This window comes from Corythoichthys intestinalis, chromosome 17 (assembly GCF_030265065.1).
Source record: "Corythoichthys intestinalis isolate RoL2023-P3 chromosome 17, ASM3026506v1, whole genome shotgun sequence".
NCBI lineage: Eukaryota > Metazoa > Chordata > Actinopteri > Syngnathiformes > Syngnathidae > Corythoichthys > Corythoichthys intestinalis.
Window position 1 is genome coordinate 42,938,339 of NC_080411.1, and position 26,133 is coordinate 42,964,471.

General features: G+C 37.9%; 1 protein-coding gene and 1 long non-coding RNA gene across 2 annotated transcripts in view; one reads left to right on the top strand and one right to left on the bottom strand.

The window, feature by feature from the left end:
* Positions 1 to 704: 704 nt before the first annotated feature.
* On the bottom strand, positions 705 to 6,414 carry LOC130905727 (uncharacterized). Its single transcript, XR_009061149.1, has 4 exons — positions 6,375 to 6,414; positions 3,950 to 4,001; positions 2,211 to 2,407; positions 705 to 2,076 (listed from the first exon to the last, which is right to left on the bottom strand). It is a non-coding gene; the product is annotated as an uncharacterized LOC130905727 (long non-coding RNA).
* Positions 6,415 to 8,349: 1,935 nt separating this feature from the next.
* Positions 8,350 to 26,133, top strand: part of LOC130905523 (spindlin-Z) — a 43,274-nt gene continuing 25,490 nt past the window's right edge. The window contains exon 1 of the mRNA XM_057819023.1: positions 8,350 to 8,491. The gene's annotated coding sequence lies outside the window, so the exon portion shown is untranslated. The remainder of the gene's footprint in view (positions 8,492 to 26,133) is intronic.

Here is a 26,133-nt window from a genome sequence, read left to right on the forward strand (position 1 = left end):
CACAAAACAAAATCCGACCCAGACCAAGTTGAAGTTCTCATTGACAATATTTTACTTGCCATCGAAATGAATGCGTCAATGGTGTCAGTTCAACAAATCCGTAATCACATGGCAAAGTATGTGAGTATACCAGAAAGCTGGCGAAGTAAAAACTATGCCTTTGGATGTGTAAACTCAATCAATGAGATAGTGGAGAACGAGACTATGTGCGGTGTTAAAAATGCACCCTGGGATACACTGATAGTAGATGAGAGCACTGACATATCAGTACACCAAATGCAAGTCCTATATATAGGGAATGGGACGTACTACGTCATTGTTTGGACGCGCCTCCATGCTGGCAATATGATTCACTTCCGGGCCGGCAGAGTCAATGCGGATTGTAACGTGTGGTAGTGCTAAGCTAACTCTTTCGGTGTTTTAGAAAGAAAATATGGGTGCTTATTGTTGCGTTACCGGGTGCAACAGCGTCTCCTACGACAAAAAAAGGGGTTAGGAAAAATGGACTCACTTTTCACCGTTTTCCTGCATGGAGGACCAAATATCAGATCACGAAGGTACGACGGATGGCTGGATTGCAGCGGTTCGTCGGAAAAGCATTTATGATCATATTTCTGCTGGAATGAGAGTGTGTTCGTGTCATCTCTACTCTTGTAAGTTGAACGCTTTATCCACTTTTGGTTTCAATACGTTTTTGTTTTTTTACACCGTTGTGTAAATCTGCCTCGGTAGCAATGCTCGCCTACTACGACTCACCTACCTGTTGTGTTCCTAGGTAAACCTGCTGACAACACATCCCGATTGGTCACCATCTCTCTTCTTGGATCATTTGACAAAGAAAATTTGTTCAATGGAGTGGTTCCATTTGTCCTGTGTCGGACTCAAACAAGCCCCTGCAGCAGACGCCATCTGGGTCTGCCCTTCTCGTCGATGAACTGCGGGCTTTTAACTTGTGAAAATGCAAGAACTTTAATGCACATATTTATTCTGCCTGGCTATTTAACTATGGCCAGTGACGTATTATTATTATTATTATTTTTTTTAAACCACTTTGACAAAGACACGTTTCATTGTAATGTTGAATTTATATATTCTATTATTATTTTTAAATTATAATATTCTTATTTGCACTTATGGAGACTTTAGACTGTCAATTCAAATAGTGTTGGAAAAGTTGCAATACCTAAAATAGAAATGCAAGAACTGTAAAGTACATATTTATACACCTTTATTTACCTAAGGCCACTGGATGTTTTTTAACTGCTTTGAAAAAATACAGGTTTTGTTGTGATCTTGTATTTATATAATATATAGATTTTTATAATGTATTATGTATTATAATATTTGCTGCCCCCTGCCAGAGTGTGGGCCATTTTGTACTAAAAGGATTTTAAACTGTCAGTTCAAATACTGTGTTGGAGACTAGTACTTGCAATACTTAAAATGGAAATGCAAGAACTTTAAAGCACATATTTATCCTGTCTGGCAATTTACCCAAGGCCAGTAAATAGTGTTTTAAACTGCTTTGACAAAGACACGTTTATTGTGATCTTGTATTTGTGTATTACTTATAATTATATAATATTTGCTGCCACCGTCAGAGGGTGGGCCTTGTTTGCACTAATTTAAAGATTTTAAACTGTCAATTCAAATATCGTATTGGAGAAATTGCATTACTTGAAATAAATCTATTGCAACTTATCAGTCCCAGTTCTTGTCTACAACACTGTCCAAAAATTGTCAATGCATATTCCAAATATAATAACAAAATTAAGTCACCTGACTTTGTAATTATTACACCTGTTTATTATGAAGACCTGAAGTAAACAACAAGCAGTTACAGTTTGTCAAGAAGTTGTTCAAGTCATGTTTTGGTATTCATATTTTATTGACTTTTCACAACAACACTCGGGATCGTGTTTGTAAGAGCAGAGCAAACTGAAGTTTCAGCGTGCACTCTTCGCCTTTCCAACCTCTCATAACGCTCCGATGTGGTGCGCTTGACCTCAGAATAACCCAAGAAGAGATATGGTGACCAATCGGGATGTGTTGTCAGCATTTCATATGCAGGTTTTCCTAGTAACACAACAGGTAAGTGAGGAGGAGGAGAAGGTTAGCATTGCTACCGAGGCAGATTTACACAACAGTAAAAAAAAAACCAAAAAAAAAAAAACGTATTGAAACCAAAACGGATAAATCGTTCAACTTACAAGAGTAGAGATGAGGGGAATACACTCTCATTCCAGCAGAAATATGATCAAGAGAAATGCTTTTCCAATGAACCGCTGCGCCCCAGCCATCCGTCGTGCCTTCATGATCTGATATTTGGTCCTCCATGCAGGAAAACGGTGAAAAGTGAGTCCAGTTTTCCTCGCCATTTTTTTAGTCGTAGGAGAAGCTGTTGCACCTGGTAAAACAACAATACACACCCATAATTTCTTTCTAAAACACAGAAAGAGTTAGCTTAGCACGACCACACGTTACAATCCGCATTGAGTCTGCCGACCCGGAAGTGAATCATATTGCCAGCATGGAGGCGCGTCCAAACAATGACGTAGTACGTCCCATTCCCTATTAAGACGTGAAAAATAAGGTACAATTTAAGTCAGATTGGTGTGTATTCTAGTGACATTTATTAAGATATTTTAATTATGGATATTAATCATTAAATGCTCGTACTACTAGATAATTTACGGGCAGTAGATATGCTAATAGGCGTGAAAAGACGTGATACTGGTGTGTGGCCGCTATGTACTGGATTTTTTGGACTATAAATCGCAGTTTTTTTCATAGTTTGGCAGAGGGTGCGTCTTATTTTCTGGAGCGACTTATATGTGAACTTATTCATACATTATTATATCATTGTTGCTAGTTAGCATGTTATTTTCATTTTCATGTTATCTGAATAACTCTAAATAGCTATGTTACATTGACATGCCAGGCATGTTCTCAGTTCGTTGTTTATGAGTCATGTAATGTTATCATACCGTACACTTATTCAGCCTGTTGTTCTCTATTGTATTTTGCCTTTCAAAATGACATGTCTTTTCTTGGTGGTGGATTATACCAAATAAATGTCCACCAAAAATGCAACTTATACGCCGGTGTGACATATATGTTTTTACCTTTTCATTGCGCATTTTTTGGCTGGTGCGACTTATTGTCCAAAAAAATACGGTACACATCTGATGTTGCTCACCGTGGGCCGCAGTGTGCTCAGGGAGATTTGTGTTTGCTCAGACACATGAAAAATTAGAGGGAACATTGATTATAAGTGTGCCCAGCGACAAAAAGAAAGAAGAACTTCAAATAGTTTGCATTCTAGCCATATTATTGTTTGTTGTCGCTGTTGAGCTGCCGCCGTGCAGCACGCTGTTGGATATTCGTGTGCACCTTATTTGAGCGTTGTGAAAAGTGGGGCGTTAAACCGAGGCTTATTGGACCTTTTAATTTTCGAATGTGTTTGTGTGTCAATGCGCCGTCTAGCCGTGGGGATTTGCATTATAATACACTGGTGCCTTTCTTTCCAATACAAAAACTCCAACACACACTGTAGATGAAAAAGAACGCTTTCTTTGTAGTAGCCTAGTAGTAGTACGTAAACTATCCAGCAAGCGTGTGGAGTTCCATTGTGCATGCCTTGTGTGGAGAAGGAGAGGATGACAAATTTGGACTGGAACGGCTGATTTTGGATGGACATCCCAAATAAGATCCTCAGCACCCCCTGCTGTGAGTGACTTCCAGCACCCCTGTGACACGGTTTTATACAAGCCTCTTTAAGCAAAAAGAGCGACAAATATTTGAACACAAATAGTGGAGCAACACATGTTGCCAGGTTATAATCACAGCGTTATTGTGGATTCTTCATCTTCTGTGAGGAATAACCAATGGTGTGGGTTAATACGGAGCTGAGGTTGTCCTCATAAAACTGTGTTTGTACTATACTGACCTCAAGTGGGCATGGCAGGCACACCAGACGGAGCAGCACAATGTCAAATGAACTAAAGAAAAACAAGCGAAAAGGTTGTTTGTTTTTAAAACATTTTATCAAATTATGTCATTATTATAAAGTGCTAATAAGTGCTATCACTGTTATTAAAACCAAAAAAACTTTACATTCATATTGTTAAGGCAGCCTAGAACAGATTCATAGCAAATTAAAAGCACATGTATTACAAAAACCATACCTAACCTAACCAAAACCAAAACACACAGACACACGAGCACAAATATTATTATTGGATTATGAAATAATAAGGTTTGGTCTCAGGCAGGGACGATATAACAGCATAACCTGCATGTGCATGTTTTGCTGGGGACGGGACATTAATATGACCAAACAGATTATTGAACGGGGTCAGGGCTACATTTCTCACAAATATGAACCTTATTAATCGATAGGCTAAATGATCAATGCAAAATAAATCTGTATTCACTAATACTAACTTTCATGTGGATAGGTTGAGGTGATACAATGGTCATTTCAGCTTTGTTTTTAAAAACTACTAAAGAAACATTTTGAAGTGCAAGTCCCTTTATTAAAAAACGGGTAGCTATCCAAGAATGGGTCCTCTTTTGGGGGAGACTGGAGCACCCCTATACTCAAATTAAAGTATTGCAATGTGAAAGTGATTTGGGAAAAAAAATAATAGAAAAAAATCTGAGATATCCAAGGACCGAGCTACATCTGAGGCATCCTAGACTACCCCAAGACTCGAACCAAAGTACTCTCATGAAATTCTGATGTGTGATTTTATTTCACACATTATTTTTTTTCATGTCAGTTCATGTTCATGTCAGTGTCCCCCTGAAGTGGACCCATTCTTGGATAGCTGTCAATTTTTTTTTAAAAATAAAGGGACTTGCACTCTGAAGCCACTGCGTTGCATTACTGTAATGCACATAATGCAAACAATGATCCAGTGCTTAATTTGTAAATCATAAGGTGCCGGAACGCCAAGTAAATATGATAGCGAAGGGATGACAAGACGGGCACAGGTCCCTGAACATACGCACAAAATGGTGCTGAAAACAACATGCAAATGCCCACTTACCATTCTGTGGGACTTACAAGCCTCAGTTTCAGATAATATGACCATGGTATAAAGTTTATGACAACAATTTACAATTATTTAGGCTATACACTGCACAGCATGGGCAATTGCCCACAAACCCACAGGTGGGACTTAGAGTACACAGTCAGCAATTAGTTTCTCAACAGGTCCAACTTGTAAAACATAAAATAAAAATGAGATATTACAGTAAATAACATAACCCCCTTCTTTTGCAAATTTAATCCCCCTGTCTTGAGGTGCCGGATCTGCCCAAATAAGTTTCGGAACACAGGGAGGCCAAAACAAGAGGTACCAAACTTGTTCCGGCAGGATCCGACACAACCCCTGCAATGATTCAAATGATGGTCGTCTAGCTTGACTTTGTTGTTCCTTGTGGAGGCTGGCCTGACTGCAGTAGCTCTGTTCACAGATCACTAGGGATGGGAATCGAAATCCGATTCCAATTCGGAACCGGTTCCTAGTGTTTCGAGGCCTCGACATCACAATGAAAAAGCCTTAACGAGTCCTGAAGACGCATATTGCGTCGTGACTGTCTTGTTGTCAAGATGCATCAAACTAGCATGGCGCCAAGCACCACCCGCTCCAAAGTTTGGCTACACTTCACCAGGAAAGAGGGTGAAATGAAAGGTTACGATGGTTTAGCACGAGCATTGCAGCCGTAAACATAACAATGACAGCACGTAGGTTCAAACGCTCGAAAGTGTTACTTCACTTCACGAGGAAAAATTACAACAAAACGACTTACAATCATTGCAAGGTGGAGATAACTGCATCGGGAGGGAAAGTGGAGATAACTGCATCGGGAGGGAATAGACTGCACTGTCCTCACAGAGACAGTTATACAGCTAGCCAAACTCCGAAATTACGATACAGAAGACGTTGGTATAATTTGCTGACTTTATTCAACCATCACTTGAAGAGTGAAACTAAAAATAGAAATGAAACAAATCAATTTCGTCCCCAATAACAAACAGGTTTGCATCAACGTAAATCAGCGATGATTAGCGGCTAATTCAATCAAATCACTCCTAAAAACCCACCTGTTCAAACTAGCTTTTCCCACCTCTTAATTCTTAATTCTGTCTTTGTGTTATGTTATGTAAAGCGTCTTTGAGTGTCCAAAAAAGCGCTATATAAGTTTGAGGTATTATTATTATTATTATTACTAATTCAGTAATAACAAAGCAGTTAGCATGCGTTCGCTAGCATTAGCACATCGTTCAAACCACTACACAACTGGAATTAAGTGTCCGATCGCGAGTGGAAACACACAACAACAACACAAAAGCTGATACATACAGGCGTTGCCTCTGTAGATATTTTACAAGCATTAACAAAGAACTAACTCGCTTGGATGCGGCATTTCTTCTTCTTCACGTGAGCGCGTTCTTCTTCGCGTGAGGAAGCGCAAGCGCGCCCCCACTTGAGCGTGAAAGCACCATAAAAACTAAAAGGCATGCATTTCAATATACTGGTAAATAATACTTTAACAGGGGTCCCCAAACTACGGCCCGCGGGCCCCGACATTTGGTCCAGCCCCCTGAACAATACCAGAGAGCATTTTGAATTTTGTTTTTTTTTCTCAATAGTGTTAATTATTTTCTGGCCTTTTTCTGTGAAGAACTCAGAGAGGGTTATTTGGTCATTATCTATTTGATTAATAGTGTTATTTTTATTAATTATTGTTATATTATTATTTTTATTTTATTTACTTTTGTTCCGTGAAATATCCAGAAAGTGTTATTTGATTGTGGCATTCTGAAAAACAAAAATTTTTTACATTTAGGCACTCCTGCAATCGTCACACTTTTTCTGTTACAAACTGACCCCGGCCCCTCATCAGAGAAGGGAAAAGTTATGCGACCCGCACTGGAAAAAGTTTGGGGACCCCTGCAAGTTTAACACATATTGCTAACGGCAGACCAACAACCTATATGCCAATATATACCAATATTTTTTTATTTCTATTAGAAAAATGTTTCAGTAAAATGTTACATTCTTGTGCATTTGCCACTTATTGCCACGGTTAATATTGAGGCTTTGGGCCTCTTTTGACCTTGTTGTGAGTTTTTAAGGTTGTGACTTCTGATTAAACAAACTCAATGCCAATCAAAATGTTTGTTCTTCTTTTTCCCCAAATTAGAATCGATAAAGAATCGAATCGTTAATCAATATCGATAATGGAATCGGAATCGTAAAAATCCTATCAATTCCCATCCCTACAGATCACACAGTTTAATGTTATGCTAACGCTCATGCAGGTCGACTTTTATTAGCAAAATTAGTAGGTTTCCCCCACCTCCACAACAATGACATATTTTTACATTACTTACAGCGGCTGCTGCTGGTGGAAAAAAAACTTCTAATGTTCCTTCTCTGCGAAGGTGGCAGAGGAGGTGGCATGTTGCTGAATCTGTCAGGGCTGTGTGAGTGTGTGTCTGTGTGGTGGGGTGAAGTTGGGTCAAGTCATCAGCCAATCAAATGTGTTATGTCCTTACCGTCCCTATGCAAACATACTGTACAGTGTACACCCTTGGTTTGTACTATACTGAGCTGAAGTGGGCAAAGCAGGCACAACAGAGGGAGAAGCACAATGTCCAGTGAACTAAAGAAAAGTGAAAAAATGTTTTTTGTTTATAAAACGTTTTATCTAATTATGTCATTATTACATAGTACTAAAAAGTGCTATCGCTGTAATTGAAAACTAAGACAAACTTTTACAAACATTCATATTGTTGAGGCAGCCTAGAACAGATTAATATCAAATTAAAAGCACAGGTATAACAAAAAACAAACCCAACCTAACCAAACCCAAAACACACAGACACACTTGCACAAATATTATTACTGGATTATCAATGTGTTTGCCAGCCTGCCCACCACTTTCCTCCTCGCCTCACATTCAACTGAAGGTCTGGAACACAATTAAGCAAGAAGAAAAGCGTTATGCGACACGCTTTTCTTCTGGGTTGCACTATTTGGCAGAGCTCGACCAGGGTGGGGAGAGACAGGGAAAATAGTAAAGTTACGATAATACGACCGGAACAGAGTCTGTAAAGAAAAATAAAAGGCAGTCAAAGTTTGGGTGAACCTTACGACGTTGGTTCATCTTGAATTTTGTTAATGCTAAAATTAAACCAATCGGTCCGAATTCCAAATTTGCTTCTAAAAGTACACATACACATATATTCGCCTTACATCACTACATCGTGTTGTACGAGACGCTTTACTATTTTAGTTTGAAAGGCATGGACGGAAACGCCACAATTGGTAGCGTTCTCTTAACTTTCCGTGGTGATGGCCGTGCAGTAGCTGCGCGTTCCCGTGAATTCGAAACGGCGTCTGTGGACGGTCAGCGGAAGGCGAGAACACTCACTGCAGTCCTCTTCCGCACCCACTGGTGAAAAATAAGAACGGTAAGACAGAGGCGAACGCGCACCTGGCGCTAGGCTAGCGTGTCAAGCTGCGGGTAAACCGCCCAAAACAAAAACACTGTGCGCTCGTTTTGGCAAGAGGCGTCCTCGCGCAGTCGGTTGGTGTGGCGGCTGGCGGGGGAGGGGCCGTGGGCAGCAACAGCAGCAGCAGCAGCAGCAGCAGCAGCAGTAGACAGCCTGGGACATTACCCCGTCTGCTGCTTTCTTTCTCCCTGCAGTATTTATGTCCTGCCTCCTTTGTAGTGTCCCTTAGCCCTGTCACCGCGTCAACCCTTTTTATCTGGCTGCTACTTATGTGTGTCTAAACAATCGAGAGTAAATCAAGCGAGCAACATGGCTGACGTTGGCCCTGCAGAACCTGCTCGCTCGTTTCTCAGTCACAGGGGATGATGTCTGTATATTTATATATTTTCTCAGCCTCCCAGCTATGCGTTGGTCATATCAGCAGACTTAGTACGCAGCGGAGACAAAAGAAAACAAGTAACTTTAGCCATAAAACACAAAAAGCTGTTTTTCCTACATAGGCATCATGTCTGAGCATATAGTGCTGTATTGCGTTTTTGTTCTATGCAACGACCTCAAATGTCGTTTGCTACCTTTGCCAATAGCCACTTTTAAATGTAATGTGAAGCAAAGGTCAACTGGGGGTGTGTTTCTGCAGGTAATCAGTCCACAAGGCAAGTGTCAATACAGTTGGCTCCAAATTGGTCATGATCCTTTTGAATGCATTGATGATGTTTTCTTTTTAATCACGATTTATAATGACATGGTTTTGGAATTGGGTTCATAGTCGTACTGGATTTGTTGTGTTGTTGCTGTTTTGCTGGCACAGAAACCAGCATATGTTGGATTGCTTAGCAGGGCTATCAAGGTCACAACAAAGAAATCAAGCAGCCATTGGCATCAGAGTATGCAGAATTATTTATCGAAGTCAAGAAAAAAAGTGACCAGCAAAATAGCTAAATGAACATGAGAAAAAGCTCGACTTTAATATCTTAGTCAAAATGAAACCCCAGTGTCATCCCTTAATAATTACAATGAAAACCATTTTAATGAAAAGATTAGTGCTGCAACGATTAATCGATTAAATCGGGTAATTCGATTAAAAAAAAAAGCTTCAAATCAAATTTTGCTGCTTCGAGGATTCGTTTAATTAGAATGGCGTTGTAATGGTTTGTTTTGAAAGTGTTTGCATTTAATTTTATTGATTTGGGTGTAAAGCAGCAACAATTAATCGATTAATCGACAACTATTTTGATACGTCTTGGACCTTCGTCTCCTTAAATTTAAATAATCTTAACTTAATCTAAATTCTTAAAATTATAACATACATTTGAACCTCTCAGTTGTAAATATTATTTGATTTCTTTATTATATTTTTGCTAAGTCAAAGTAGGACATGAACAAAATTCTGCTTTTACTTTGGAAAACAATTCACATTTTTGCCAATTTTCGGACATCCTAATGTCTAAACTAGCTTCTTTAATAAGGCTGCAACAATTAACTCATTCACTCCCAGCCATTTTCACCGGTGCAACCCCCTTCGCTCCTGGCCGTTTTACTGGATTTTGAATGATTTTGCAAGGCCCACAAAAAATTCTGTTCTACTGCTATATAAACATGGAACCCACCGAAAGAAAGATAGACTCTCTTCTTTTAGCAGGAAAAAAAGTAAGTTCATATCTTTTTCCATTCTTTAGAAATTAGCATTAGACAATAGCTTAGTTAGAGCAATTTTCCGATTTCTGATGAAAAAACTGAGAAATTGAGCTTTTTGTGAAAGCATACATTTCAAACATAACTTTAAAACAGCTATTTTTTGCTTTAGTTATACCCCAAAAACATTAATGTTTTCCTATTACAAAATAACATAAACAACTAGACGAATAGAGCTTTTGATAGGAAAGTAACAATTTATTTACACATAACTAACTGAGAGATGACGCTCTTGTGGCCGCGACAGCAGGGTAAACTTTTCCCTCATCGCTCCCTCTCTGCGGGGTCTGCTCGGTGAGCAGCACGGACTCAACGGCATCATCCGCTGCACTGGTGGTCCCGGTCGTTCTGCTCAGTCGTCCATCGCCTGGCATCCCGGGCGTCCTCTAGGTTGTTCTGCTTGGTCGACCGCCTCCGTGACGTCCATTCGGTCGTCTTCCGCCGGCGGCCCGGCCGTTCGTTGCCACTGAATCAGGTTGCGAGTCTTATCAAATGCGCTACTGCCCTCCAGTGGCCAGTTTTATTGCTTTAAAATGGATTTTCAGCTTTGCACTTTGGAGCTAAATTGAATCAGAACCCAGAGATGTGTCTTGTAAAAAAATAAATAAATAAAAGAAACAATGTAAAAGACGTATAAATACATCTTTGGGACACATAAACAATTAAAAATAGAACGTATTTATACATTTTTGGGAGCAAATGAGTTAATTGATTAAATCGATTAATAAATTATTTGCCAACGAATTTGATAATCGATACAGTTGTCGACCACAGTTCAGGAAGCTGTAATAAAATATTATTTTTGATTGAAATAGTCATCCATTTTGTCTTCATTGTTATTTACAACATGCTTTAAACAACTTCAAGGTAAATTGTGAAGGTAATTGAGAAAAAAGTGACATTTATCCGATTAATCCTTTAATTAATCGTCCGATTAATTGATTATGAACATAATTGTTAGTTGCAGCCCTATTTGGGTGGATACACTGCCCTCTAGTGGCAACAGTGAATTTGCCATAAGTGATCTAACTTGGTGTAACTTAATTTAATTAATTTCATAATTTAATTTCATTTTGTGTCATCTGGCAAATTATCTCAGTTTTGAATGGATGTAAAGATCCGAGCTGAACATAAATGAAGTTAGTGACATAATTCATAATGTCATTAATGCCAATGATAGTGTAATGTCACAATTATGACCGTCTTATAGCAGTCTTGTGATGCCACTGTCAAAAAAAGTGTTACCTATGAACCCCAAAAAATCAACAAATAAGCTGCACTGGACTATTCGCTGTAGGATTCAAAATGAAGGAAAAAAGTAGCGGCTAAAATTGAAAATGACGCTAATTGATTACTTAAATAATGGAAAGCCGCAACTCTAGAAAAGATGTTTGTTGTGTGACTTTGTTGGCTTCACTTGTGTGGTAGGTCAGTGAAGTCTTATGAGACACTTTACTGACTGAGTAAGGGCTATATAAATAAACTTGACTTGATTAGCAGATGACATATGTTGCGAGTTGCAGTGGATGCTCCAAAGTCTACTGATTGATTATTACAACTTTACACACCAGACTGAAAATGGGTTTATTCTAATCCACTGTATGCTCGTTGTGATAATCATGAAATTTGATCTATATAAGCTGTGATTCAAGTAACGTTGTAATATGGTCAGACAAGTGGGAAGAGAAGTTGACCATTTTTATATTAAAATAACAAAAACTATGATCCCTTTAACAGAAGCAGAATGGTTAGGGAAGGGTTTTTGAAAAGGGATACTGTCACCTTCTAGGGTTTTATAGAAACTTCTGGAATCAACCATGTATTTTCTGGATGTTTTGTGGAGTGTACTACCATATTGTAATATATAATGTGCCAAGCGTCTGCTTGGTCAAAGTAATTAGTGGTCGTAATTAGTTGTAATGCTCCTATTGTATGTACCGAGCAGCCAATAGTTTTACTGGACATTTCACTTTTGCTCTTTACCATCATTGATGCCGTTCTGTGGCACATTAATGAAGTTAATCATTTAGAATGCTCAGTGACCTACAGGCTCTTTGTGTGGGATCCAGCTGAAGAATAATTTGTTGTTGATTTTCTGCAACTGTAACTTCACTTGCATAAGGCCCAGCTCTAAATACCGTAATTTTCGGACTATAAGCCGCTACTTTTTCCCCTCATTTTGAATCCTGCAGCTTGTAGTCCTCTGCGGCTTATTTGTTGATTTATTTATGTTAATATGTGACAATCAACCTCTGCTGCCACCTACTGTCAACACTTGTTGTCCAACATGCTTCCTAGCATGCGCTGCAGCGCTACAGATGTAAATATCACAGTTCATGTTCTGTGCTAATTATTTCTTCAGTTACTGTTCCAGTTGTTTTTTAATTGCTAGCTATGGTATTTCGTAACACTTTATTTGACAGTGGTGTTATAAGAACGTCATAAATATGACATGACACTATCATGGGCATTATTGAATGCTTATCACAGATGTCATGAAGTGTCATTATGTCACTAACTGCATTTACTGGACCTTACAGGACTGTCTCAAAAAATTAGAATAGTGTGTATTCTAATTTCCTGAGACAGTCCAGTATGTCCAGCTCGGATCTTTAACATCCATTCAAAAGTGAGATAATTTGCCAGATGACACTAAATGACATCTGTTATATGGCGGAAAACACAGACAAGGCTGAAAAAGCAGTTTCTGCTCTTGCACTCCTCTTTAAAATAAACTGCTGTATTAGAAGCCAAAAGAACTGTTGTGTTTGATAGAACAATATGTCTATATGCTGCCATAGCAGATTCATGGCGCAATAAGCCTCTGAACTGTTTTTAACCGTTTTACCCTGGAAACCCCAGTTTACAGATGTTGCGCAACCGTTTTTGTTTCAACCCAGCCATAAAAAGAAGGTAAGTAATCGTATTTATTATTTGAAATGTCTGTCATTTTTAGCTTAGAATCATTATTTGATGTCTAATATTAAGTTTAAAAAAAAAGACTTTAAAAAAATTATTGACTCGCATATTTTAAACTTTTAAAAAAATTGCGCCACAATGAAAAAATTGGCGTCTGTAAAAAAGTCACAGATATCTACCTCATAACTATCGCTTAATTGTATTTTTTTCGTTACTGTCACATTTCCCCCAACATTTTAGATGATAAATAATCGATCCAAAAAAAAAAAAAAAAAAAATTGGGGGAAAAAAATGTGTATAAAGAGGTAAATATATGAAAATCTTGACCATTCCTTGATGTCTTCCATTTCTGCATTGCGACCCTTGTTATATTACCATGTTTCACCCATAAATCCTGCATTGCGACCCTTATTATATTACCATGTTTCACACATAAAATCCCACCAAAATCCAGCGGTGGCCATTCACAGCTGTGTCTTGACACTCAGTGATACATGCTACATGGAGTTAAAATCATGGCGTCTTTAATTATGCTCTCACGTGCTCTCACCTCCAGTTAGGGTTTTGCTGTTTAATTTTTTTTTTTAAATGCCCTCCTGTTCAAAAATTATCTTTCCCCAGAAAATTGAGATTTTAAGCTTTCCATTGATGTATCACACATGCATATCGGACAATTTTGAAAGTTGGCCAGCCGCCAGATTGAGGGTCTCAGAGCAAAACTGAGTGTTTTCCGCAATAAGCATGATAAATGCTCATGACAGTGTCATGTCATAATTATAATTGTCTTATGGCGTCACTGTCAAACTGTACCAAATACCATAACTAGCAATTAATGAAACAACTGGAACAGTAACTAAAGAAATTTTTGGCACAGAGCATGAATTTTGACATTTACATCTGTAGCGCTGCAATGCATGGTAGGAAGCATGTTGGACGAAAACAGTGTTGACAGCAGGTGGCAGCAGAGTCTCCCCCAAGGGGACAGTGATGGCCAAATGAAGCTTCTTGAAGCAATTCATGGTTGTTCATTTGGTCTTATGACAGTCTTATGATGCCGCTGTCAAATAAAGTGTTACCAGTTAATATCTTTTAGTGTAAATATCCCATAATACAGTGAGAACAGCTGCAGCTTATAGTCCAGTGCAGCTTTTTTATGAACAAATGTCGTTTTCGTGTCAAATTTGGTAGGTGGCGGCTTATAGTCAGGTGCGCTTTATAGTTCGAAAATTATGGTAACTAACTGAATAAAATGGTGTTTTTAAAAAAAAATTTTTTTATTATTATTATTTTGTGTGAGCCTGCACTTTAATGAATGTGTACTTAATTTGTGATCTGTATCAGTTCATTCTGAAGTGGTGCTGGGGCAGGAAAACCCCTTTTGGTGCAAGCTATGTACACATTCACCCCCCAAACCCTCGCCACACACACACACGCTACTGCTGTTTCACTTCACTATATCCTGCAGATGGAGCTGTCGAATGTGCGACCATTAGTATCTACCCACAGGTTTGATGCACTAGAGCCGCAGTGGATACAGGATTTTGTTCCAACACAGGGGTAGACAATAAGGTAAAATTTGAAGTTCACTGGCCCAGGTCCACGCATCAGTTATTGATCCCAATAATCACGAAAAAGAACAATTTGCTTGAATAGCATATATTTTTTTAGAGGAAGGTTTAATGAAAAGTGCAGCAAAACTGTGCCAAAACATGAAACTAGTACAAATAATCCAAATTCCAATTCCATAATCACATCCATAATCACTTCAGTCCAATATGTAGTATAGTATAGTACAGTGGTACCTCTACTTACGAAATTAATTGGTTCTGGAAGTTGTTTCTTATCTTGAAAATTCTGTAAGTAGAGACACATTTTCGATGTAGATGCCCTAATCCGTCCCAAGCCACCTTAAAATTCAGACATAAATCTTTTATAATGCATAAAAATGCATCAAAACGTGACGGATACATTTTACAATTAGATTATTGCGTAAAGAACATAATATCTGAGTTGTGCATAATGTAAAAAACCAAGAATAAAATAGAAAATAGACAGCTTTACACTCATGTAAAGCTGTCGGAACGGAGGGGAGAATGAAGAGGACGCTAGCATACACACATACTCATACAGTAGAGACCTCCTTAGCCAATTGGATGCCAGGAATGCTAGGCAATAGCCAATGGCAGAGCCCCTATAAATATGTTACATTCTGTAAACTCAGGGAGTTACGAGTACCACGCATACTTGATTTTTGCCTTTATCCTGAAATTCCTTTCTTAACAAGAGGCAATATTTTCCTGTTGAGGTGTGTCTTAACCTGAAAATTCTGTATGTAGAGACGTTCGTAAGTAGAGGTACCATTGTATTTGAGAAAAGAATACTCAAGTAATGAGTAACATTGTGTGTAACTGCTTACGATGTTTTTTTTTTTTAAACAATGGTATTTTTATTCTCAGCAAAAAGTTAATTATATGAACTGTTATTATTATACTTTGAAGAAGAATATAATAGGGCTGTCCCAAATGATTATTTTTCTCCCGATTGGTCTGCAGAATTTTTTTTACGACTAGTCAACTAATCTAATAATTTTTTTTAACCATTTTTTTTTTCTTTAACTAATCTTGCAATTAAATTATTGTTGACCATTATTATTTCACAAAAACATTTTGGAACACTGAAATTCTTTATTAAAGTACAAATAAACAAATAACAATAATAAATCACAAATAAACAATGAGGTCAAATGCTGATGGCATTAACTAGTGCAAAAGAATGGAAAGTAAACACATTCAGAACACTGTGACTTCACTTTTCTAACAGGATTCAAAACAATTCTTACTTTCTCATTTTGTGGTATGTCTATATTGTTCTAAGCATTAGAGCAGGGGTCTCCAAAACGGTCCTGAAGGGCCACTGTGGGTCCTGGTTTTTGTTCCAACGGATCGAGTACAGACAGTTTAACCAATGAAGTTTCTGCTAAAACAAGCAGCATCTGACTGCAACCAACTGATTACACTTGTTAGACACCAGATTGGTGCAAAGGTGTCGTCTTGTTTTGTTGGAATGAAATCCTGCGCCCACTGCGGCCTTATGTGGAATAGTTTGGAGACCATTGCATTAGAGTGAGCACCAGCAGAGTAGATAAATAAATGTCACGTATCACTGGAGTGAAGTACGTGAAAAAAACTTAATGATGCACGTTGATACGATGCTACGATGGAGTATTAGGGCCTCCCCAGTGTTCCTTCTAGTTTTTCATGTGTCTGAGCAGACACACAAGCTCCCTGAGCACACTGCGGACCATGGTGAGCAACATCAGATGTGTACTGGGTAGCCACACACCAGTATCACGCCTGTTCAAAACCTTGGATCAGAGAAAGTTACATTGCTCATTTAAAGAATTAAATTACAGCAGTATTTTTCATTAGTTTACTTTTAATTGATTTGGCCTACTTAAAATGAAAAAGTAAAATCTCGTTCATGAGATGTGTACTATGTTATATGTGAGAGTCTTGCTTTGAACATAGGAAGAGCCCTGCTTTGGCCTGGGTAAGGTCCAGTTTTGGCATGGGTAAGTTAATAAAAACATAATGAACAACCACAATGGCAGTACAGTATACAGTAGAGCTGAAACGAATACTCGAGCAACTCGAGTAACTCGAGTTTAAAAACTGATCCGAGTAATTTTATTCACCTCGAGTAATCGTTTATTTTGACAGCTCTAAGCATCACGTTTTGCTCGGACTACTTTTAATGCGGGACAACGCGCTGATGTCACGTGCGTAGAGGAAGAAGCCAAAAAAAAAAAAAACTTACTGCAGCCGACAACCGCTACAAACGACGCCGACGTTGCTAAATACTAGCCCGCACATGCTACATTAGTTGCAGGTAGCTTCTGATGAGTCTCATAGAGATCACATGTATGTTGAACTAGATGCTAAATGACAGACTAGGCCGCGTCTGGGCAGCGTTAGCAAACAGCCGCCATCTTAAAGCAGTAGAGCGCTAAGCGCTAATAAAGAGCGCTAAGCGCTAATATATAAGATTAACGCTACTGTCACTACTAGCTCACCTTACGTTAGCCCTGCGGAGGGCTAGGTTTCAATTAATTAAGACCACTTTCGATGCGTGGCTAACGTGTCTTACATACAGGCTTTAACATAACATAGCGTTGTGGAGTGATGAGGGTGTCAAAAAAAAATTCAATCATGCTAACTATCAATTTTAGCTCAGTAGTCATTGCTGGATAAAACACTAAGTAGCACTAGTCCCTAATGTGCTCCAAGACAGCCTGTATCATACATTTATTTTGAACACTGCAAAAACTCAAAATCCTATCAGGACTTACAGTTTAGACTAACTTAAAACTTAACTAGAACTTAAAAATGGCTTGACACAAATAGAAATTCAAATGAAAAACGTGGGAAAAAATCCTAACTTTTAAGTGATGTGTGTTATGGCATTTTTAGGTGTATATATATATATATATATATATATATATATATATATATATATATATATATATATATATATATATATATATATATATATATATATATGTACAGTATATACACTTTTTTAAAATAAGATCTAAAGGTTTTTTGAGTGAAAGCAGTGAATTAGTCTTTTTTTTTAATTCTAGTTACATCTGAGATGCAATTGTTGGCTGTTTTCAACAATATACATCAAAAATAAAGACATTGATTGACTGAAAATGATAAAATGTCTGCTTTTCTCATGTATATCTATAATTGCTCTTCACCTAAAAATATATTTGTTTTATCCGATTACTCGATTAATCGATAGAATTTTCAGTCGATTACTCGATTACTAAAATATTCGATAGCTGCAGCCCTAGTATACAGTATCAAACTCAAACATTAAAACTGTTCAGACAATAAGGACACTCAAGATTCCTATTCTCTGTGTCTGAGCAGCCACACTGCAAAAACACACCTCCTTAAAACTAGTTAAATTCCCTTTGTTTTCAGTGTAAATAGATATTTATAGATAACGGATAATAATTAATACCGCAGCGTAGTGCTGCAATGATTAATCGAGTAACTCGATTATTCGATTAAAAAAAGATTCAAATTAAATTTTGCTGCTTCGAGTATTCGTTAATTATTTTGGCGTTGTCATGGTTTATTTTGAAAGTGTTTGCAATCAGTTTTATTTATTTGAGTGGATACACTGCCCTCTAGTCTGCCTCATTTCACATGGCTGAATCCAGCTACTCCATGTTAAGACCAACATAAGCTAAGTTTTTGTTTGCGCTAATGTTTTATTTTTTATGCATTCGTAATTTAGTTTATGGGTATATTTAGCCGTTATTTGTGGGAATATGTGCCTGAACCATTTGCTAAGAGCCTTGTAAAAAAAAAAAAAAAAGTTAACGTTTTATAGCATTTAAGCTAGCTGACTTTTGCAATGTAAGTTAGCCAATTGTTCTTTTGTCTTACATAGAGCCTTATTTAAATTTTTTAATACCGTTTGAGGCTCGGCTGAGGTATTTTAATTTTTCATGCTACTTATCTGATTACACGATTATTCGACAAACTAGTTTATCGATTAATCGACTACTAAAATAATCGATAGCTGCAGCCCTACTGTAGCGCTTGCAAAGATTGGCAGAGGAATTTTGTTTCAGTAAATCAGCACAGGAGTCAAGCTCACTTTTCTCCACCAATGGGACCGTTGCGTTTCCGTATCGAGCACACCAATAGGAGTGTCGCGTTGCTGTATCAAGCGCACCAATAGGAGCGTCACGTTGCCATATCGAACGCTCAAAACGGGGTGTCACGCTGACACATCACTGAGGCGCTGACAGACAGTAGTCCTATTGACGGTACGTTTCTGCTTAATTTTATTTCATGCGCTGCATCGATTTTCTTGTGCGCATCGTAGAGGGAATACCCCCCCCCCCCAAAAAAAATAAATTAAATGGCTACGAAATTAAAGTAGTACTCTATTGCTACGAGAAAAAAAGTCGTATTATTATTAAGGGTGTCAACAATAATCGATGCGGCGATGCATCCCGATGCCGGGCAGGGACGATTCGATTCAATGCGGGCAACACGCTGAATCGATTCAGCGCATTTTAAAATATATGAGTACGTTCAAAAATCTTCCTGCGCAATTCCGGTGATGCGATGGATTTGGTGTCCTCATTTGTATTGTTATTCTCATGTTTACCTGTAGAGAGAGCTACTTAACATTCAAAGCAAGCCCGTAGAGGTTAGATCGGGCCTAAAAAATTCCAGCCCAAACCGACACAGCCCGCTGGTATTGAAGCCCGACCTGCCAGATCAATTAACTAGATTTGCATGCCCGAGCCGAGTGATGCGGGAAAAAAAATGCAGCAGCAGCAGCAGCAATTTATTTTCATTTCTTCAAGTTTTCTTCCTGTTTAAATAGTCTACATATTTTTATAAGAGTTATAAAAGCATTTACACAACGAAATAACGCTGGGAAAGTTTAATATAAAAAAAACACGGTTTTGCAGACACATAGAGGAGAAGATTCGAAAGGATCACATTTGCCTTTGTGTGCATAAATAAAAGTGTCTTTCCTAACAAATTCTCAGTTGGCAGACAAAAAAACGCAAGTTTACTCAACATTTAAATAGTCTACATATTTTTAAGAGATTTATAAAAGCATTTACACAACAAAATAACGCTGGGAAAGTTTAATATTTTAAAAAAAACACGGTTTTACAGACACACAGAGGAGAAGATTCGAAAGGATAACATTTGCCTTTGTGTGCACAAATAAAAGTGTCTTTCGTAACGAATTCTCAGTTGGTAGAAAAAAAAAACGCAAGTTTACTGAATATTTAAATAGTCTACATATTTTTATGAGATTTATAAAAGCATTTACACAACGAAATAACGCTGGGAAAGTTTAATAAAAAAAAAAAAACACGGTTTTACAGACACACAGAGGAGAAGATTCAAAAGGATCATATTTGCCTTTGTGTGCATAAATAAAAGTGTCTTTCGTAACGAATTCTCAGTTGGCAGGAAAAAACGCAAGTTTACTCAATATTTAAATAGTCTACATATTTTTATGAGAATTATAAAAGCATTCACACAACGAAATAACGGGAGGAGGAGAAGAAAAAGAGGGCTGCGCCCTCTGCGCATTTTTTTTTTTTTTTTTTTTAAATAATTTATTAGTCCGGCGCGACCCACCCAAACGTGAATGCTTAACATTTCAGGTCGGGTTCGGGCACAAGATCTAACCTCTATGCTGGGTGGATGAGGAACCCCAATCCGCTTCCTCACCGGAGTAACGTCACAGACAAGCGCAATTGTAATCGAGAGAGCCGAGAGATAGGACATAACATAACAATGGCTGAAACGGAGAAAGAGGGAGCAAGAATTATTATAGATATAAGATAGGCTAGGCCTACATTTTACTTTTGTTCTACATTGCAATTTTGTTGGTTTTGTTTGCAACTGAACTGATCCCTGGATTGATATTGCGATAAAGATGCTGCTGCATTACAATATTTTCTTTGTCGTTTTCTTTAATATTTACTTGAATATTTTTATTGATGGGTCGTTGTGACTAAAATACAGTGACTGTTATTACTGATTTTGCACAGGAGTTCAGATGTTGCACTGTGTGAAAGGCTGCTACTGTGTGTAAAAAAAAAAAGAGAAAGCCCTGGTCTCATTCAAAGCACTAATTAAATGCTGTGATCTGATTTTAAAAAAAATATATATATATGAAACTATACTATTTTCATTTGACTTCAACCAGTAGTGACACAAGAGCCAATAAAAAGTTGTTTAATGTCTGTCCGCTTGTGTTGGCTCATGATTCATGAAAAATATGCTTTGCTTTAGAATTTTAATGCATCCCAGGCTTTAATGCATTGCAATGCATTGCCGAATCGAACCGAATCGAATCGTGACCCTCTGAATCGAATCATATCGAATCGAATTGAATCGTGGCCCTCCGAATCGTAATCGAATCGAATCGTGAGGGCAGTGACGATGCACACCTCTAATTATTATGTAGGTGTGATGTAGTTGTAAGCCGCTACGCACTTTACTTTTTGATATAGCAAAATAATAAGGACTTCCTTATTTGTAAAAACCGATTCTAAAACACTAGATGCTTTCAATATTGTTGATTTTAACGGCGGCGTCAACGCGCTACGTAAAGTATACGTAGCTGCTTATTCAGTTATTCTCGTACTATTAATTCGACATTATTCTCGTAGTAATAGTTCGATTTTTCTCCCCTCGTACTATTACTATGAGAATAAAAGTCGTATTATTACGATCTAATACTTCGCCGTTGCTCCCAGCTAAGTAAAAGTGTGTAGCAGCTTACATCATTACCCCTACGCCTTTTTTTCGTTGTAGCAATAGTACGACTTTAATCTTGTAGTGCTTTTTTTAAAAAAGTATTTATTTGGCCCTAATACTCCATCGTTTGATGGACATAAAGGCAACTTCAATAAAAAATGTTCTTATACGGACTTACGATCCGCCAGCTTGCTGTCTTCCAAAATTGTTCGCTTGATCACTTCACGTGTTATTCATGGCCGACATGTTGCCGTGGTATGCAAGCTTGGCATTGCAGAGACTGCACACGACAGTGACACCCTCCTTTATTTTGTTAAATTAAGTCCATGCTCTGGCCACTCTGGTCTGCTTTTTTGGCTTTGTGCTGCTTTCCCGGCTTGCATCCCGAGCGTCTGACATTCTCAACTTTTCAGCCATATGTATTTTTTAAACTCGCCTATAACTTCCGTCCTTCAGTCTGTGCCACTGAAACTGGGAGAGAGGCTAAAATCCGCTCTTTTGAGTCATGTTGACGGCAGCGCTTTTTGTCAAATACTTAACTTTTCATGGTTGTTTAAAAACGCCACGTGATTGAACAGGCCGGCGTGATCATAGAATGGCAAGCTTGAGTCTAATTGGTATAATGAAGTCATGTGATTATTTTTGTGACGTCTCATTGGCGAAACTGGTAGAGCCACTGTCGGCATCCCTGGCAAAAAAAAAAAAAGGGGGTTAAATCTAAAACAGGTAGTACTTGGGTTGTGACGTACCCGATTTACGTGACTTCGACTTTATGAAGCCGGACTGTTTATTTATTTATTTTTTTATATAATGTTGAGTCTTGTTTTGTGATGCATGCTTTTATCTTGGCATAGGAAGCGTAGAGCAGGTAACAGGTCTCTCAGAACTTTTGTTTGGTGCTGTTCCAGTGAGATTTACAAAGATGACTAAAGAAAACCTCAAAATTCCCTCAGTCCTTGATGATATGGGGCTGCATGTCAGGCAAAGGCACTGGGGAGATGACTGTGGTGAAATCTTCAATAAATGCACAAGTTTACATTGAAATTTTAGACAGCTTTCTTATCCCTTCAATTGAAAATATATTTGTCATTCTCCAAGGTGACAATGCATCATGCCACAGAGCTAAAACTGTTAAAGCATTCCTTGCAGAAAGACTCATCCAGTCAATGTCATGGCCTGCAAATAGCCCAGATCTCAACCCTATTGAAACCTCTGGTGGAAATTGAAAAAAATGGTCCACAGCAAGGCTCCGACCTGCAAGAATGATCTGGCAATTGCAATCAAAGAGAGTTGGCACCAAATTGATGAAGAATACTCATCAAGTCCATGCCTCAGAGACTGCAGGCTGTCATAAAAGCCGGAGGTGGTGCTACTAAATACTAGAGATGTGTTTTGATTGTTATTTTTTTGTTTGTTTCTCATGATTCCATATTTTTTCCTCAGAATGGAGTGATTCCACATATATTTCCCTGCACTTGCTCTATAAAAGTAACATTTACTGACCACCACAATGTTTTTTATTTATTTCTTTTGGTGTTTCTGAATGCTAAAGAGTTGCACTTTTGAACTAATTCGTTATTTTTTCAAGCTTTTTATCTGAGTTTGTTCTACATGATAAAATGTCTGAGTGAGTGCTTGTCTGAGACTGGTGAGTCCATACTTTTTGCTAGGGGTTGTAGTAGCGCCACTGTTGGTACCTGCTGAGCACCCGTTATCAGGGGCTGAGGCTCATCCTTGGGTGATAAAAACAGTATAAAATGGTGCTCACCCAAGAACGAGCACGAAACGAACATCAGTTCCAGCTCTGTGGAAAAGGGGCCATAGGGTCGCAGTAGGTGAAAGATTTTGTTCCAACAAAATAAGACGACATCTTTGCACCAATTTGGTGGTTTACAAGTGTATTTAGTTAAATGCAGTTAGTTGCTGCTTGTTTTATCCGAAACCTCATTGGTTAAACTGTCTGTGCTAGATTGGTATGAACAAAAACCAGGACCTACAGCGGCCCTTGAGGACCGGTTTGGAAACCCCGGTACTAGAGTAACCAAATATGTTGAAATTACCCCCGCCCTCCTAGAACTAAATCTTGTCGCTGTTCAGCCTTGGCAGAGATCTGCATTCATTTACTATTGTACAGTTAAGTTTTCACATCTTAAATGAAACAATCCTACAACTTGATAGAGTCCAGATGGTTTGGTGGTGAAAAGAGTCAAAAGATTCAGTAGATCACGTGTCTGCATGCAAGTTATTATTGAGTTTCACTCCTTATTGGAATGGGGCCTCCCCTACAGTGCTGCACAGGATGACATTAACCGCTTTTGTCCAGAACATCTCTGCCCTACGACAACAGATGACTAATCATGCGTTGCCCAGGAAACAGGAGAGAAATCACCACCAGCTGCAGCTAAAAAATGTCTCCTGTGTTCCTAGAATGTTGTTTGCCTCTGCAGGTAATTGGCAGATAGCATGTATTAGTTCAAAATGTCTGATTATGGTTTCCACTTCAGTACAGCTACTTTTGTTGTTGTGGTCATAAGACACTTTAAATCCTGTGGTCATGAGTCATATAGTCTGAAGGTAATTAGACATCATCCCACTTAGTTTAATGTCTCTGTACGCAGTATGCACTGTGCTTTAGACAAATAGTACTTATGAACAAAACTTGGCCATGGAAGGAATAACGACCAGCAGCACAGCCGAAGCTGCAGCTGTATACATCCTGCAGCCATCTTGTCTTTCACAACAAAGAAAGTCGCCAAGCGACCTCAAGAGGGTGCTGTAGGATTGCGCAAAAAGGAGATGAGACGAGAAAAAAAGATTGAAAGTGATAGTGATAAGAGGAATTTGAGGGCTTCCATACGTGATGGTGAGGAAGAGTTACCTTAAGACACTTAAGAAAAGACGGTTAAGAAACAAAAACTAGAAACTTAATTTATGTACCACTTTGGCATTGTTTGTGTTTTGTCGTTAGTTGTTACTGTACATGTAAGTTGTTACTAAATTAAAATACAATCAATAAATAATAAAAACGTACCAAGTTTTATTTGTTTCAATCATATTGGTTTTGGAAATAGGTACAACATTTTGCCCAGAAATCTCTCATATTGTGGTGCGAATTATACCAGGGCCTACCTAAGATACCTACTTTTTTAACGACAAACACGGGGTGCAACCTATCTGCCGAAGCAACCGTAATTAAAAATGACAGTAGTAACATTTGTAATTTTGTACTGGTTTAGTCCTCTATTTTGCGAGGAAAAAAAAAAAGGAATTGGACATTCTTATAATTTTATGATATGACATTTGCCCCTTGAATGGTAAATCATACATAGTCCCACTTAATTTATCTCTCTCTGCCCATGTCCTCTGTCCACGAACGTTTTTGCACGTGAACTGTTAAGAACCACTTATACCAGTCTCCTTTAGTCCCCTTAAAGACATCACTCGTAGATACATAATCCACAAGGGATTCCCTCTCTGGCTTAAGTGTCATGTTTCAGACATGTTAACTCCACAGAGCTTTCAGTTGCAGGCTCAACTACTGTGGAATTCCCCCCACCCCCCAACACTTTTGCCACTTAAATTATCTGCAACTCATCTTTCAAATTAATGAAAATTACGATTTTTGTAAAAATAGAAATTTTTAATACTGCTCTATAGGAATTAGTGCTGCAACGATTAATCGATTAACTCGAGTATTCGATTAGAAAAAAAGATTCGAAATAAATTTTGCTGCTTCAAGTATTCGTTTAGTTAAAGTGGCGTTGTAATGGTTTATTTTGAAAGAGTTTGCATTTTGTTTTATTGATTTGGGTGGATACACTGCCCTCTAGTCTGCTTTATTTCACATGGCAAAATCCAGCTGCTCCATGTTAAGACCAACATAAGCCAAGTTTTTGTTTGAGCTAATGTGTTTTTATTGTATTCGTAATTTAGTTTATTGGTATATTCTGCAGTTTTGTTTTTTGGTGGAAATATGTGTCTGAACCATTTGTTAAGAGCATTGTAAAAAATAAATAAATAAAAGCGTTAGCATTTTATAGCATTTAAGGTAGCGGACTTTTGCTAGGTAAGTTAGCCATTGTTCTTTTGTTGTACATAGGTCCCTTTTTATTTACTTTTTATACCGTCTGAGGCTCAGCTCAGGTATTTAAATTTTTTATGTTCCTTATCCGATTACTCGATTATTCGAACTAACTACTTCATCGATTAATGGACTACTAAAATAATCGATAGCTGCAGCCCTAGTAGGAATTTTAAAATCTCAACTGGAGATATCAGATTATGTTGTCTTCCAGCACTGTAGGAACAATGTATCTATATATACATATATTAAAAAGAATAATTATGACATGTTATTACCAGAGGTGTGTAGAATAGCCAAAAATTTTACTCAAGTAAGAATAGCGTTACTTCAAATTGATATTACTCAAGTAGAGTAAAAGTGCAAAAAAAATACTCAAGTAAAAAAGTATCCAGTGGAAAGAATTCTCAAGTAATGAGTAACATTTTGAGTAACTGCTTATTTTTGTTTGATTTTCTAAACAATGATATTTTTTTTCTTTCAGCAAAAACTTACAGTATCTATATGAACTGTTGTTATAGTGATACTGTACAATAACCCATTCCATAACTACATTAAGCCAAAAGAAGAAGAAAAATCATTAAAGA